This window comes from Panthera tigris, chromosome C1, assembly GCF_018350195.1.
Source record: "Panthera tigris isolate Pti1 chromosome C1, P.tigris_Pti1_mat1.1, whole genome shotgun sequence".
Lineage (NCBI taxonomy): Eukaryota > Metazoa > Chordata > Mammalia > Carnivora > Felidae > Panthera > Panthera tigris.
The window spans coordinates 177,238,194-177,256,450 of NC_056667.1; the positions used below are offsets into that span (position 1 = coordinate 177,238,194).

The following is an 18,257-nucleotide window of genomic DNA, read 5'->3' on the forward strand; positions in this document are numbered from 1 at the left end:
GCCCAAGCCAGCATTCTTCATTGACTTCCTGCCGGTGAGTTTTGATTGCTCTGAAACAGGGCTGTATGGCGGTGCTGTCGGCCAGGAATAGTCATGAGCTATTCTGAAACCCTTGGGATGAAGGACTTTAAGTAGAAATGTTTTAGCATTTTGCCTTGAAATAAGACTACTTTAGGGCGCCTGGGTGGCTCAGTTAGTTAAGCATCTGACTCTTTATTTCAGCTCAGGTTCCGATCTCGTGGTTTGTGAGATCGAGCTTTGCATCGGGCTCGGTGTTGACATCGTGGAGCTTGCTTGGGATTCTCTGTCTCCCTCTCTCTCTGCCCCTCCCCTGCTCAAAAATAGATAAATAAACATTTTTAAAAAGGAATACTTTAATTTATCAAAGATATTAAGCTTAAAAGGTAAGAAAGGAAAGGTTGTGTGACTGCCACCCTGCTGCAAACTCTTGAGGAAGGTCCTGTTGTTGAAGGTGTCGGGAGGGTTGCCACTATTACTGCTGTCCTTTTTTCTATTTTATCCTCTCTTAGGCACATTCATTTTCATTTATCACAGATCTCATTTAGTTCATTCTAATCCCATCAGTGTAGTTGAGCACGTACTTGGTGCTAGGTACTGGGCTAAACACAGAGACATCAAGATGGCTCATGGGATGCCGACTGGAGGCAGAGATCACAACTAAATGAGAAAAACAAGTATCCGTAAAATGGTGTCCTCAGAGTTGGACTTTGTTGGAGTGAACAACATGTTTGAGAGTGCTGAGGAGGAAAAATGACTTCTACTTAGAGAGTCTAGGAAGGTTTCGTAGAGAATGTGACTCTTAACTAGAAGCTTAAGTGGGAGTAGAATTTCCACAGGTGGTTTCCATGGTGACTTGTAGCAAGAGGACTCAGAAATCCGATTCCGCCCTAACAGTTCATTTCTCATTTTCTTTCCTCTGTTGATGCTTCTCCTGTGTGTTCGTTTATACAGTAAGTGATACATCAAAAACATTTTTCTCCTTCCCTAAAACTCTTATCTCACATTCTATATTACAAACGAGAGCACATGTGTCCTGTGTGGGGCCCAGGGCCATAGAGACTTCTGGAAGTCAGACCAGGTCATTGAAAGAAGTCAAGCCTCTGCTGTCTGGTATGGGCATTCTCATTCTCAAGATGCTGGATCTCTGGCTGCAGGATACAGAAGGATAAGCTGGCCCGGGACGATGATGTCTGGGGCGACCAGTTCTAAAATTCTGACACTTTGTTTCCTGATACTCATATTACCGATTATTTCTATTTATCCAGCACATCCTTGCCTGTCAATCTTCCTCACAGTCTTTGCTGCTTCATCTCTGCTAAAGCCTCTACTAAATGAGTCTGACACTCATCAGAATGTTTCCTTCCTAGAGTTGATGTTCCTGCTACTGAGTCTTTCTGAGTCTACTGCCCTTTCATCATCGACAGCCTTACTCACTTGCTCTTCAACCTGTCCTGCGTTACGTGTCTCTGCAGTTGAGTGGGAAGAACATGGACTCGTGAATCTTGTAATAAGGGCCTGAGCCCATTGTTTATAGCTAAGAAATGCTTGATGAGTAAATGATAGACTTGAATTAATATCTTAATTCTGCAAATGGCTTGACACATCTGTAAAGGGTAGAAAATAACTCCTGGCTCGTAATAACACCTGCCTCCAAAGGTTTTTCTGAGGGTATACATGGAGAACAAATGGAAACGTCTTCACGGGATATTTGGTGCATCGCAGGTTGTGCTGTTTTGCTGCTTCCCTTGCTCATGGATAGTTCATTCTTCATCTTGTACTAAACTGGTCTAGTCCATTCCAGACGGGCACCAAATACAATATTTTTCCACATACACTTAATTGATTAACTGCAGATAAGCTTTGACCCAATGTGCACGAAAGAACTACTTGTGCACATTTCTCTAAAATCTATAAATTGAGGGTTTTTTTCCTCTCATATTTGGAAGTACAAAAAGATTACTGTCTTTTTTTTGCTTCAAAAAGAATTCTTATAACATTTTAGACTATCACTATATTGAGTAATGCTAAAAATAAGTTTGTTTCACTCCTATTTTTTTCTAGCCCTTGTTATCTCTGTCCTCTTCTTCCTTACCTTTCTGTCTTTATTACTTGTGCTCTCTCCAAAGTACACAGTCGAAGTACTTCGAAAAAAATTTCCTGCCATTGATGGAGCTTACCATCAATGGAGCAGAGAAGCTTACTGTTAACAACGTGGAAAGGTTTAAAGTTCTTGCTAATAATATAGGAAAACATTTTCTTAATATGTTGTCTATAAAGATGATATAAATGTATTTATTTGCAGAGACAATATAAATGAAATGAGAGACGAATCTACTTGTTTTCAAACGTGGTAGAAACAAACTCAATTTGTAGATTTTAGATAACATACAGAGCAACATGAAAAAAGTCACATTGAATTCTTTTGCTTTCATTCATTTTTTCATGCTAGAGTTATTTGCTAATAGTGCTATTCTTTTTATTCTAATTAAAATGTCTGCATTCCTATTCTTAAGTGTGGCTGTGCAAAATGGTCCTGTTCTTGGTTTCATCTCAGAAGGCTTTTTAAGCTGAATAATCAAATGTGGACCTTCTTTTAGTAATAGCAAATGGCCACTGCAGGAACACAACATGCTTTTTTAAGACAGTGTTTTGAATTACTTATAAGAGGAGAAATCCTTTTAATGAAACCAATAATCTATTGACTATACAAATGCTAGAGTTATTACCTGAAACCAGGAAATTGATTCATTATTTTAACTTTGTTGTACTATAAGGGATTTGATTTATTTTTACCCATGCTATATATTCATTTCACGAATTGTCAACCTTCTATCTCAAGCAAACTATATTATAAACTTTTTCAATTCAAAACAATACTTCTTTTTTACCACATATTATCTTTTATATTTTTCAAACTAAGTACCTCTAAGTGCCACACCGTGAATGGACATAGGATAAAACATAGATAAATTCTACTTAAGTAAATCAGCCTATGGTTGATTCTAATTTAAAATCATTGAGCAATAACTTTTGTTTGTACTGTTGAATAGCATGTATTCTATACTTTTTTCACTTACAAATAATCTACCGAGATTTGACAGTTGTCAGGCAGTCAGACTTGGGGCTTGCTGAGATCATTATCAGATACATATCAAGGCACGAATAGGACCAATGCCAACAATGCATACAGGATGCTCTCGTTACTCATCCGGATGTTGTATCGGTCAGTGGCTCCTTTGACATGAGCTGGAGTTTAAGTTTAATGTTAGCCCTAAATAAATGATCTGTTCTGTTCTCTAGTTTTTTCTAAAGTGATGTTGTATCGGTCAGTGGCTCCTTTGACATGAGCTGGAGTTTAAGCTTAATGTTAGCCCTAAATAAATGATCTGTTCTGTTCTCTAGTTTTTTCTAAAGTGAAAAAAGTACTTTTTAAATGTGAAGTTCTAATCAAGGTAATATAATTAAAAATACATAAAACATCTAGGGGCATGTGGGTGGCTCAGTTGGTTAAGCATCCGACTCTTGATTTCGGCTCAGGTCATGATCTCACGCTTGTGAGATCGAGCCCCGTATCTGGCTCCATGCTGAGAGTGGAGTGTGCTTAAGTCTCTCTCTCTCTCTCTCTCCCTCTGCGTCTTCCCCACTAGCACACTCTTAAAAAAATGCATAAAACATCTAGAAAGAAATGGGGATGATGTTAGCTTTATATTCATACTCGCATAGATCAGAGAGTAACTTGGATCACAAGAGATTCAAAATATTGTGCTGGGAAAATTGCCAGTATATAAATTGGAATACCAAAGTACAGAGAAATTAGTAAAAGTGTATACAAATTAAAAATTCTCCTTTCTGAACATCGATAAAAAATCAGAGGCTAATCCAGAATTGGGACAGTAAGATGTTCAGAATCAAAAAACAGCTAAAGGTATGTATACACATACTGTGAGCTATAAGTCATCGGGAAATGAAAGGGCCTCTGAATTGCTGTCTCTCCTCTGCCTCTGTTGAGTCAGTTCACGGCACAGCCCAGGTGACGCTTTTAAAATGTAAATGAGATCAAATCATTTCCTTGCTTAAAACCCAGCAAAGCCGGCCCATCAACCTTAGAATAAAATCTGTGGTTCTTACCATGGTTGATGAGGCCCTGCATAATCTGGCCCTTGACTAGCTCTCCAATTTCATTTCTCCACCCTTTTCATGGTCCAACCACACTTGAGTGTTACTGCTTTCTGGACACACCATATATGTTTCTGTCACCAGGATATTTCATTTTCTGTCCCCTCTGCCTGGCACGTTCCTACATCAGATATTTGCATGACTCAAATCTGACCTTTTCCGAGAAGCCTTCCCTGACTACCCTATCAAAGTCAGAACACTTCCATCTCTGACTCCTAACATTATTGCATATATGATTTTTTAAATTGTCTGTTTTCTTTAAAAAAAAAAAAAAAGTAAAAAAAAAAAAGGGGCGGGCGGGGGGCACTGTGTGGCTCAGTGGGTTGAGTGTCCGACTTCAGCTCAGGTCAGGATCTCGCAGTTTGTGAGTTCAAGCCCCGCGTCGGGCTCTGTGCTCACAGCTAGGAGCCTGGAGTCTGCTTCCGATTCTGTGTCTCCCTCTCTGTGCCCCTCCCCTGCTCATGCTGTCTCTCTCTCTCTCTGTCAAAAATAAATAAACGTTAAAAAAAAAAAAGGAAAACTGTCTGTTTTCTTCATTTCAGTGTATGCTTTGTGTAAAAAGTGACTTTGTCTGCCTTGTTTTCTGCTGCAGACTTCAGCAGCAGAAAACTGCTGTTTTCTTCAGGCTTAGAACAATATCTGGCATGTAATAGGCACTCAATAAATATTTGTTGAATAAATGAATAAATATACTATACTTCTGACTTTAAAATAAAATATACTTATATTTTAGTGATCTGGGCAAAGTTTTGATTTGAAGTCTATGGTTAATTAGGTCGATGCATATTATTTTGCTTGAATCATCAAGAACAGTATTCATCATTCTTATATACAATAAACATTAATATTTGTTAAAGATTTAGCTCATAGTGGATGTGCAATAAATATTTGCTAAATAAATGGAGTGCCACCATGTATAAGTTATTAGACATTGGTATTTAATTATATATATAAAAAAAAGGACAAATGTCCCTCTTAGGTGGATTAAGTTATTTTAAACATGTTGATGGATTTCATGTCCCAAGGGTAAGTCTTCAGTAATCAGTGGGGGTAAAAGTCCACACAGTTTGACAGCCTTAGGCTTCATGCAGTGCATACAATTAGCCTTTTCATTATCTATGTACATTTTTGGCAATCCTTATTATATAACTTCAACCTTTTCTATTCAGTATTTAAAACGGTTTGGACTCCCCATCTGTCAGAATCTTCTTATTCTGACTAAAAACTCAAATCGACCTTTTTCCTTTTAATGATAATTTAGTTTGTGCCAACCTTTGTTATTACTATCCTTAACATCACCTATCCTTTAAAGTATGAGTCAGTGTTTACTGCAGCAGGAGAGGATGATTAAAGGCTACTGTCTGCTATAAGCCTTTGCCAATCAAGCAGTTTCTTCATCTTTAGGCGATTCAATTTATTTGTCTAATGTAAGTAATTTGATCATTCTGATCTGAATTCCAATTATACTCCTATCAACAGATCTATTTCATTTCAAAGACTTCAGCAGCAACTACTGAAAACTAAGTAAACTTAGGTTTGTACTGGTTGCAAGTGCTTTCCGTAGGTTCAAAAATTTAGATGGAACAAGGAGAAAAATGCATATCAATGTATTGCCGGTATTATATGCAGCTATTACTAAATCACAAATTGGAATCAGGAAGCGTGTTCCATACTGCATAAATATTTTGGAGTGAAAGACTTTGCCTTTTCACAGACATTGTGACATTATTTTGACTATGGCTTCTGGAGACTACTAGTCAGAGGGTACACTCTGCAGCAAATGTGGGTAATAAGCAAGCAAACGCAAAGCAAACAATACTCCCTTTGCTTTGCAAGATTTCTTAGGCAACAGCGATGTTCTACTTTCCTGATACATATGCTGTGCCTCAGCAGACAGTATGTTGTCAGGGCGGTCTTTAGTGAGTATTAGGGACTGGACTATGTGTTGCTATATAAAGTTTTATCTACAGAAATGATTTACAAAAGTTAAATCTAAAAATTATAACTCTGACTTGTCATTGGAATTTTTTTGTTGACGGACATTAAAATGTTTGAATGGCATTCTAGAGGCTATCATCAATTTTTTTTTTTTTTTTTTTTTTTTTTTTTTTTGCCATGCTGGTAAGGACTAAAATGGGTTACAGAGTTTTAGATGTTAATTCTGAATGTGGTCCATTTGGCTACGTATTCTGCAACATACATGCTCTTTGGAAACACTATGATTAAAGGCTGAAACCGAGGCAAAACTGTACAATTTATAGTCTATTTCTTTAAAGACTAAAGAATGATCATCTTTTTGGTAATGTTTTGAAATAGTAGGAAACACGGGTCCTATTAAAACACTTTATAGGAATCTTCTTTAAACAATCTATACTAAGTAAAATATTTATTAGGTTTTTAAAAGAATAATCTATATGCAGGAAACAATGGTGATCGTTTAATAAGCAGAACAAAACATATGAATAATAAGTGTGACATTTAAGAGACAGCTCCTTTCAATGAACGGTACACAGCATTTTTCTTGGTATCTTTTTCAGGAAAGTTGTACGAGAGCTGTCAGGTAGCTTGAGAGACTAGGGTCCGTCCTCTTTTACTTGAAGCATAATGCCGGTGTCACAAAATGTTGGTGTTGTCTCACTAGATCACAGCATGGTGTCATAGTTCAGGCAATCACTGTGTCAGCCTAACCTAACTGCATTGTACGCTTGCAGTCATAGATAATGAAAAGTTTCACAGGATGAGACATTTACAATGAATGTTGGCTAAATATAAGGTCTATACAGAGATGAGTCAATATACCATGTCTTGAGTCACAAAGGAGAATACTTACTAAATTCTACTAAATACTTACTAAATTCTAAAAGACTGCTTGCAATGGACAATGATGATGGTACCAATTTTTGGAGTGGTGGCCACATCATAAAAAAGAATTTGCATATGGACCAAAGATGATACAATCCCATGAATTGAGAGGTATGATTACCTTAGCTCTGTTAAAAAATTATTGGAAATATGCAAAGAGGTATTAGGTTACAGGGAACTAAATAGGATGATTCTCATTTCCATTCAACATAAACTAATTAGCCAATATACATCTACCTTTGTTTATTAACAATTCATAATTAGATTAGATTAGTCAAGGGCCATTTACTCTTTCAATCTTTTTGAACACCACTGTTCGACCACAGTAACCCAAAACTCGTTGACAACTATCTGCATAAAGCACTCAATCAAATAACTAATATAATTTTAATCCCATGCCTCATCAGCTAAAACGTGAACTGTGAAACACTAATACACCCAGTCTGAGACCCTGCTCTCAATTGACGAGATGTACCTAGGACCCTATGAGTTCACCTCATGGCCTTTCACACTTTCACACATGCTCTTTTAGGAGCTGGTCATTACAGGTTCAGTGAAATTGGACATTTCTCTATTTCAGCCAGTGAATGAGATGCAGAACCCAAAAGGTGTTTTCCTTAACTGGAGGAAGGAAAAGAAAACTAGGTTACATTTTCTTTAACATTACCAAACATTACATCTTCACTGGGTAATAATAAGGCAGTACAGCAGAAAGCTGTAGAAGGAAAATTACAAAAGGCAGAATCTTGCTGTACTCATTCGTGCAGTTATTTACTCAACAGATTTGTGCTGAACATCTAACTGGTAGCAGCACTGGTTTTTGTTTTGTTTTGTTTTCATTTTGAAATTTCAGGGTTTTTTTTGGGGGGGGGAAGATACAAAGGCAAACAAGTAAGCACCTACAGTTAAAAGCAAGGGACAAAAAATTAGAGAGTGCTTCTCTAGAGGCACAGGCAAGGCTGAGAGGTTAACTGAGTCTAGATGTGGAAGAGGATCAAGGCTTCTTTGAGGAGGAACAGTTGAGTAGCATTTGGTTGGGCACAGAAGTGGAGATGAACGTGCAAGCTGGAGGGAAGAGACTGCCCCCAAGTACAGAGGCATGAAGCTTCTGCTCAAGGAGCTGTAAGGTGGTTTGGTAGACCTGACGGTCTTGTGTGCCAAGGAAGGAGTAGACTGAGGCTGAAGAGGTAGGCGGGACCAGATCATGGGTAGATCTACGATGGGTGAGGGACTTCAAACTTTACTGGGAAGTTCCCAGATCTTTGAAGAATGGAAGCAGAAGAGTGACGAGGGTAATGGGAATGGGTTGGAGAGGCAGAGACTGGAAGCAGGAGACCAGTTCAAAAGCCACACACCCACGCAGAGGAGGAATGATGAGGCCCGAATGATTGGATTACCCCTGTTAGCAACTGACTCTTCTTTTCCTCTTCTCACTTTCTATGTTAGTACTCTTTCCTGGTTTTCTTGTACTTCTCTGGCTCCCTCTTCTCAGCCTGTTTAACTTCTTTTTTTCTCCCTCACACTCTACAGGTTGATGTTCTCCAAAGCTCAGTCCTAGTTTCCCCTTTCTTCTCTTTTTATAATCTTTCTCTAGGAAATCTCTTCTATTCACAGTCTACAGGTTCAAATTTATTTTTCCAGCCCAGAATCCGCTAGAATCCACCCCTGGCATCCAGCTGCCTACTTGACATTCCTACCTGGGTGTCTCACAGGCATCATAAACTAATACTAAAAGGTAAACTCTTGTTCTTTTTCCAGAAATTTACTTCTTCTGTTTTCCCACCGACATCAGCCGCACGGGCGAGCCAGAGCCTAGAGGCAGAGTTGGTGCTTCCTCCCTCTCTTACCTCTCCCCAGATCTACTCCTCACTGTCCCCACTACCACCTAGGATGGCATGAGTTGACGAAACCTCTGCTTGCTGGCAGAGTGAGAGCAAGGGACTCAGGGCTGTGGGGTTGGGGGAATTCACTATTTGATTCTATGAGGATGAGAAGTACCTTCGAAGTCTGAAGAAATGCAAACCCTATTAGGGGCAATTTTAGTTCCTCTGAGCCTCAGATCACTACTCTGTCAATAAATAGATATTCTTTCTGATTGGTAAAGTCATTAAAGATTGCCAGAAAGGGGCGCCTGGGTGGCTCAGTCGGTTAAGCGTCCGACTTCGGCTCAGGTCACGATCTCGCGGTATGTGAGTTCGAGCCCCGAGTCGGGCTCTGTGCCGACTGCTCAGAGCCTGGAGCCTGCTTCAGATTCTGTGTCTCCCTCTCTCTCTGACCCTCCCCGTTCATGCTCTGTCTCTCTCTGTCTCAAAAATAAAATAAAACGTTTAAAAAAAAAATTAAAAAAAAAAAAGATAGCCAGAAAAAAATTCTACATAAATATTTTAGAGTTTTTACTCAGGAAAAAAAAAAAATGAAAGTGGGTCAATATTTTCCTTTTGCTTATAAGCCTTTAGCTTATCCTTATTACAGTTTTTTTTCTTTTTTAGCCCTTACACATTCAGATACCAAAAATAACCACTTCCGGATCCTCATTACTTCTCAGTGTTGCAAACATTTTTCGCTTATTCACACTCTGGGCGTTTAATCTAGTGTATTTGTCTTTCTCTCATTTTATTTTATTCAACCATTATTTAAAAGGGGATTTGATTGGGGCACCTGGGTGGCTCAGTCAGTTAAGCGCCTGACTTCAGCTCAGGTCATGATCTCGCGGTATGTGAGTTCGAGCCCCGCGTCGGGCTCTGGGCTGACAGCTCAGAGCCTGGAGCCTGTTTCGGATTCTGTGTCTTCCTCTCTCTCTGCACCTCCTCTGCTCTCTCTCTCTCTCTCTCTCTCTCTCTCTCTCTCTCTCTCAAAAATAAATAAACATTAAAAGGGGACTTGATTGGCTTTGTCCAAGTGAACTGGCGTCCTGTAGTTGACAGTATCAGATGGGGACTGGCTGGGAATGACATTAGATCTTCTTGTTCCTTTTTTCCCTCTCTTGCCCTTACCCACTCAAGTCCTGTCATGATTTCTCTGTGAAACTGACCCACTTAGTAGTATAGTCCTTCCATGAAATTTGACCAATTATGTTTTTGGTTTATTTGCAGTATTTTTTCAAGGTAGCAAAATTAACTTTGCTGCATTTATGAAGTAGCCAGGATATGCTAAAATCCTAATCTTAATTCACTACACTTATGGAATCAAATTCCTTCTAACCACAACAACATTATTACATAATATTGTTACTCTATTACACACCATAACACAATATCTGTTGTAATTCTTAGTATTTATTTTAAGGCAAAATATTCTTGGAAATAACTCTCCTGGAAGGAAAAATTCTGCTGAAATTGTTATGCTATTATTTACTTTGTTTATTTATAACAAAGTTTATTGGTATAAATTCAAAAAGTAAATAGATATCTAGAAGTTTGACATTTTACTACTTGTCACTATTTGGATGGTTACTAATACTATCCCAAAATATTATGTTGAACGAGGTTTTTTATATAAGTGATTACCTGCCAATTATTTGATTTTTTTTTTTTTAATTTTTTAATGTTTATTTTTGAGACGGAGACAGAGTGCGAGTGGGGGAGGGGCAGAGAGAGAGGGAGACACAGAATCTGAGGAGGATCCAGGCTCTGAGCTGTCAGCACAGAGCCGGACGTGGGGCTCGAACTCATGAACTGCGAGATCATGACCTGAGCCAAAGTTGGATGCTTAACCAACTGAGCCCCGTGGGGGCCCCATTTAAAAAAATTTTTAAATGTTTATTGACTTCTTTTTTTATTTTATTTTTTTATGTTTATTTATTATTGAGACACAGAGAGACAGAAGCATGAACAGGGAGGGGTAGAGAGAGGGGGGAGACACAGAATCAAAAGCAGGCTCCAGGCTCTGAGCTGTCAGCACAGAGCCTGATGCGGGGCTCGAACCCACCAACTGTGAGATCGTGACCTGAGCCGAAGTTGGACGCTTAACTGACTGAGCCACCCAGGTGCCCCTGATTTCAATAAAAGAGAGTCATCAAAGTAAATGACACCATATATAGTTTTTTACTCTTATTATTGCAACTCTTTTTATTTTATTTTATTTTTTTACATTTATTTATTTTTGATAGAGAGAGACAGAGCACAAGCGGGGGAGGGCAGAGAGACACACACAGAATTTGAAATAGGCTCCAGACTTCAAGCTGTCAGCACAGAGCCCGACGTGGGGCTTGAACTCACAAACTGGGAGATCATGCCCTGAGCAGAAGTCGCATGCTTGACGGACTGAGCCACCCAGGCTCCCCTATTATTGGAACTCTTAAACATAAAAGGTGTTAATAGATTATTGAACACAGAATCATTGAGAAGTATTAGGAATATCTTCATCTTGATATGCTATGTAGAATTTGTCTTTTCAGCTCACAGTGCCCTCAAATGTTTAAATAATGGGCACTCTGATCTAACTTTGGCTAAACAACTTAAATAACAAAAAATAAATGCACACTGCATATCAGGAAATTAACTGACAATTCTGAGCTGAAGGAAGGAAAAGATAACTCTACCATAATGGGTGCACATTTAGAAAAAAAATAATGTTAGTATAAAAATAGCTTTGAAAATTTGTTTTCAGAATTGCTTCCTTCCTCTGAAATGATGATTATAACATGCACAAGATATTGCATTTATAAATATTGTCTGTTTTTTATCTTTAGGGTCCTTGTATTTTATATTGATTTTTCCTGATGGTTTATCTATATTAAAGTTTGCACATTTCTCTTTACTGAGAATAAAAGGCATTTAGAAGTTGCTAGATGGCAATTCAAGAGGACAGAAAAGGTTAGTCAAATAATTAGAATAATACATATATAAACTATATCAAAATGATCAGAGCATTACATGGAGAATTGGTTTTGCACGATGAGAATTATTTTAAAGGCTTTCAGGTTTCATAATATGAAGAAACTACCATAATACTATTTTTGTTTGCTCATATAGAGAAAGTTTTCCGTTTTGGAAATGTGTCTAAGCAGATACACACTAAAATAGTAGGTTTCATACTATGCTTCTAGGAAACGATTCTGTTGGGAGCTCAACCAAGATTCAAGATGTTCTGCCGCTAAAATAAAATAATAACAGTTTTTTTTCCAATTCTCTCAGAGAAACAGCATTTTTTTTCTGATTTGTAAGCTTTTCTCACCCACTTTTTTTTTTCAGCTTCATTGGTTCTTTAATCTGTAATTGGCATGTGCAGCTATATGATGAGGAAACGAATGAACCAAGGGTACAGAAGAAAAGAAACACATCTTTTATGTATTAATTCTCAAATATATGTCATGAATCATTATTCTTTATGTGTAGAGGTTTGCATTCATATGAAAACAGTCATGTTTCTGCAGGTGACTTTCCTCCTAGTTCTCTCAATCAATTAAAATACCATTATTTCATGGAAATCTGTAGAGAATGTGATAATGTTCAGGTGCTCAAGTGCTTAAGCACAACTGAGAACCTAGAACCACTGAATTAAAAAGCTAAATTTATTTATGAGTTGTTTTGTTTTGTTTGTTTTTTTTTTACTTTTTGAGTATAAATTATAATCCAGAGGTGTCCAGCTATATTTAAGAATCAGGCTAAGTGAAATAAGTCATACACAGAAAGACAGATACCATATGTTTTCACTCTTATGTGGATCCTGAGAAACTTACCAGAAGACCATGGGGGAAGGGAAGGGAAAAAAAAAAAGAGAGGGAGGGAACCAAACCATAAGAGACTCTTCAAAACTGAGAATAAACTGAGGGTTGATGGGGGTGGGGGTGGGGGAGGGGGGTGGGAGGGAGGGTGAGTGGGTGATGGGTACTGAGGAGGGCACCTGTTGGGATGAGCACTGGGGGTTGTATGGAAACCATTTTGACAATACATTTCATAATAAGAAAAAAGAATCATGCTTAAGTATGATGATAGTACTTCATATTGTTTGAGCTGAACATCTTCTCTGAAGTAGCAAAGAAAATACAAACAAGTTAGAAAACACATTAACTCATGTCTGTGTTGGGGAAGTTATTTTCAAAAAGATTTATGTTAAGTGACCCTATTACTGGCTGCATATCTAATCTAACTCAAGACCTTGAAGATGGTCTCTGGTTTGCATTCCATTAAAAGTTTTTAATAAGATTTCAACAAAAATAATAATAAAAAGCATTCCATTTCACCTTTGCTTCCCCTTAACAATTCAGAGTATCAATTATAACATAACCTTCATTTGACTTGCAACCATCCCTGTGCTCTCAACAGCATATTAAATTGTGTATGAACACTTTAAGGGCAAAGTGAATGTCTTGTTTTACTTTTTAACTTTTGTTCCATTTTAAAGTAACCTCTCCGATGTGTAACACCCAACTGTATCTATTAAATAGTACTTAGAAGCATTTGTCTTCTTACTTTACAAGCATTTTGAATAGTTGGAAAGGCATTAAGGTGAAAAATTTAAGAATACATATTCCTTATTCACATCTTAGACACTGCATCTCTCCAAATACAGGTGTTGTCTTTCATTATAATTATCGCACTAATTCCATTCTGGAATTGGAACAGTTGCTTAGTGAACTTCCTTTTATTTTACCACTCACTTGCCTAGGACGGCTGGCTGATCACAGGATGCTTAGAAGAAATAGGCTGAAGCAGGATGTCAAAGAAAGAAAAAGGAATTTTGATTATTAAAAGTTCTGGAGTTCTCCACCCCTTTAAAGGAGTGTAGAAATTAACAAAGGAAACAGAATAAATTTTGAAAAGAAAGGAAAATGAAAATTTATAGGAAAGGTTGAAAGATAAAAGAGATGAAACACTTTTGGCACCCAGAGAACTATCATTTTTAAAAGCAAACTCAGCAGTTCCTACCGTGTGTTGATCAGTGAGCAAATATGCTATTAATCTGCTCTCCCAGTAGTGTTTTTCAAAGTCTGGTCTGCAAAGAGGATGACACGAGGGCCTCTGATAGCCTGCCGCAAGTGGGCAGGGGTCAGCCCCAGTGGAAGCAACGGTATAAGGCATGGGAATTCCAGACTTAATAGCTAGAATAGTTTGCCAGGAGGATACCACCATTTCAGGAATATTTCTGTTAGGTGAACGTACGCTGTAGAAAATGAGACTGAATTTCTCATTTATCATCAGTGGACAGTGAACCATCTGAATCTTGGAGAAAAAGAGCTTCAACATAGCTCGCAAGTGACACCCAAGGAAAGAGCTAAGCCTTCATATTATACAAACAAAAGTTCACGTTACAAACAAGGACAGTACCAAACTGATGTAAGCTCTATAGTCCTTTTGTTGTTGTTTAGAAAGGGAAGATTTCTAAATTTTTTTTTATGTTTATTTATTTTTGACAGAGATAATTTAGGTAATTTAGATAATAATCTTAGGAGATAGGCATCTCCCAATGACCATGTTAAGTATTATGTTGGATTTCCCAATATTATGAGTATGAAAAATAGAGATGATGTTGGGAATTTTTTTTGGTTGGTATTTGGCTTGCTTATTCATTTATGAATAGGTCCTGATTTACCTATAGTTTGTCAATATATAAGGTATGTGGATCATGATTTGTCCAATTTTTCCCTTCTTTATATGAGTGGTAACTTAATGATCTTTTTCCCTTCTTTATCTGAGTGGTAAATTAATGACCACATTTCCTAGTCCAATGGCCAATGCTTTGGCTTTTTTCTAAAATGGCCAGCCTTCCACTTTTCCTCTAAGACACATTGAATAGATTGAATACACAAAAATCAACAATCATGGATATGCCCAGCATCTCTCTATACCCCCTACCCCCACCTATAGCATTTGTGTGTTTGAAGGGGTGGGGGACTACACCAACACCAGGGATGTCCTCCTTCTTGTCTAACTACATTCTAAGGACTTTCTGCCTGCCATTCTAGGCAGTTTCTGCCTGCACTTTGAGAGAGAGAGGTGTGATAATGGGAAAGAGGAGGGGGACAGAAGCATTTTTTACTTTCTCCAAAAGTAGCATTATCTATATAGAAAAGTCTGCCCAATTTTCTGACTCGTTTTATTTTATGTTTTTCAAAATAGGCTGGTGATACAGATGGGCAGTCTTTGTTTCTGCAGGAAAATAATTAGTGGGTATTTACTACATTTTTAAATACAGGTTTTGTTTGTTTGTTTGTTTGTTTTGTTTTTGTTTTTGTTTTTTGCCTTTTACTTTGTGAAATACCTGCAGGTTTGGGTAGTTTTTTTCTTTGTTTAATTATCTATCTATCTATTTATCTATCTATCAATCATTTCTATCTCTTACATTTTTAGTTGTTTTATTACTAGGAAAAAGTTTCATTAGGTTTGTTAGCCAGACCCAAGATTAAACTGGGAGATTTTTCTCCTCACCACACCTATAATACCCCTTTCTAGGGATGTTTCCATTCCATTATCCTTACTTGATTCCTTACTTCAATATTACTTGAATTTGGGACAGACTATACTTGTTGAAGGAAGGCTTAGCAATTCACATTGATTAAAGATAATCATATGTTTCAAAGTGATTAAAAGTCATGTTAAAGCAAGATTAACACTAAATAGAGTCTTCCCTCTGAAATTCTTTGAAAAAACACTGTAGAGGGAAGGGCTTTGGGAGCAAAGCAGGACCAGCTCAAGGGTGTATTTGCAACAAATCTCCCTTATGAACATATTTATTATTGCTAAAGCACAATAGTCCCATATTTCTTCATTCATGAAATATTTTTGAATATATTCCCCATACATGAGGTGTTTCATAGTTGATTTATCATAAATACTGAAATGGAATTATATTTAATGGCTACTTGCTGTTCTTCATTTAGTTACATGTTGCATTAAGTCAACACAAGCTGCAATAAGCCAACACATTATTTCAATTTAAATATAGCATAAGATTGTAGTCTGTAAAAAATTCATGAGTGCCCTGCAGTATACTGTTATTTTTGTTTTGTTTTTTAAATTCGGTGGGTTCTTGTCTTTTCATGAGTAAAATAAAAAAGAAGCTGTGAAATTTATCAAATTAAGTGGAATGCTTCCTTATGTTAGTGTCAAACACCACAGAGCTGTGTCAGACATTGATAGTTCGTTAATGGAATTCTAGAAGTTATTCTGCAATACAATTTTAAAATTTGTTAGAATTTACCTGTTGTAAATTGTGTACAGCAGACATATTTTCTAATATGGAAGACACACGTTTTAAAATAGACACTCTGAGTATAGGATCAGTGTTTCCTGTGAGGAGATTTTGTTTTTTTGCTTTTACCTTAAGGATAAGGGAGATGGATGCCAGAGTTTTATTTTTCCAAGCCCTTAATTTACAGTCTATCCTCAGCTTTATTTACCAGTTGCCCAGTGGTTTCTCCAAACGCATTTTAAATTCAGTATCTATTTCTATGTCAGTGACCACTGAAAGGCTGTAGCATGAAAAATAAACATATATTGGACTCTGAGAAGAATAATGTTGCCAGCTTTTTATGCACAGTTTTCTAAATTAAGCTCATTGCATGGATAATTTCCTGTAACCACAGGGGGCCAGAGCTGGCTGGCCGACTGGGAGAAAAGAAATGAGGAACAGAGAGGCCTGCACAAAGCGGGAAGGAATGAGGTATACTGTTGCCTAATGTAAAGGAGAAAGACTAATATCCTCACGCAGGGAGGGGCTAGGAAGTTTACTCAGTCAGCACTAAATAGCTGATCTGGAGAAAATGCATTGGCAGTCAGTGAGAAATCCAGACTTCATGTTATGTGTGTTGTGTTGGTGACTGCGAGTGTCTATGGTTGTTTTGTTTGAATGATGCCCACTTTTCTAGGACTGTTAATGGTGGCTCAATTTCAATTTAAAGCTTTTCTATTGAGCTTTTGAATTATTGAGCAGGGGATAATGATGGGCCTGCGATCAAGTTGTAAAGTTACTGGTTAAGTTGGTGCTGGGAAAGGCATTATCTGAGGAAGAAATTCAACACACAAAAAAGCCTTTCACTGTGATATAGGATTTTTGTTGGGGGGAAAAAGCATGCTGGATGAGGAAGACATAGAAAACAGCACAGTTCAAATCCAAGAAGTTGGTGAAACTCTCAGCCATCAAGTTATAAAGGGTAGAAATGTTTTTCTGTGTAATGAAAAGCAAAATTTCTGCTTCAGCATGTTATCATGGTATAAAATTCGGTACCTGCACTTTCTATAGGAAAAGATCTGAAAATGTACCACAGTAATAGAAAATCTGTCTGGAAGCAATACTTTGATTTCTGGCATATGTCTTTTTAAATTGGGAGATTTAGAAATGCATAAACAGATTTCCCAGTGCTTCCTTCCTCTCTAGGTGTGGTACTAGTTTAAAATGAAGCAGGATACGGGATGGGTGCTGGCTTGAGGGGGCGTGATAAACAGTGTGCGTGTGTGTGTGTGTGTGTGTGTGTGTGTGTGTGTGTGTGTGCGCGTGCGCAGTGGCTGAGTGCAGCGCACCAAGGCAGCTCAAATGCTTCTGTAGCTTTGTACAAAGAGAAAAATACATACTCGACTGAACTATTTAACCAACACATTTATTTCTAAACTGCAGACTTGAATTGTTGCTCGGTTATTCATATATTCTTATATGAAACATGATAAAAATACAATGCATTTATCGCTAAGATGCTGGTAAGAAACTAGTAAAGAAATAAACACACATTGTTTGTAACCTTCTGCCTTCCATCCCATCTCTTCCCTGCAATCCACCTACCCCCCCCCCCCCCCCCCCCCCCCCCCGCAAGCCCCTGCCTGGCTCTCACTTTGGCTCATTTCACATTATCATAAATCTGAAACAATATATATCATTCCTTTCTTGGTCACATATTTGCCACTAGGTATTCTATTGCAAGGAAACAGACCACTGTGAGGATACCAGTCACTTTGCTGCCAGAATTTGCCTGGAATTGTTGGTTAGGGTACCGTGTGCATTGTTTTGTTTGGGCATGGGAGGAGGAGGGAAAGCCAAAGTGTGAAGACAAAGGTGAAGAAAGGCATAACCCTATTGCGGGTCAGTGTGGGTACTTTGCTGCTGTAATAGATGACAGTGTGTCGATGGGCATTAATATTTGATGCGCATCATCATATTATACTTTATGTGCACCTTCACAATATTGTGAGGGAGTAAGGTTGCTCTAGACAAGGATTTATAAGGCCAAGTGCAGTGGCTTCTACTTGGTGAAATTAGCACACATC

General features: G+C 37.8%; 1 protein-coding gene and 1 long non-coding RNA gene across 6 annotated transcripts in view; one reads left to right on the forward strand and one right to left on the reverse strand.

The window, feature by feature from the left end:
• The window catches only part of TMEFF2 (transmembrane protein with EGF like and two follistatin like domains 2), a 232,276-nt gene that overhangs the window by 61,926 nt on the left and 152,093 nt on the right, over positions 1–18,257 (reverse strand). The window lies entirely within an intron of this gene.
• Positions 760–1,603, forward strand: LOC122240986. The gene is made up of 2 exons (XR_006220865.1): positions 760–971; positions 1,389–1,603. It is a non-coding gene; the product is annotated as an uncharacterized LOC122240986 (long non-coding RNA).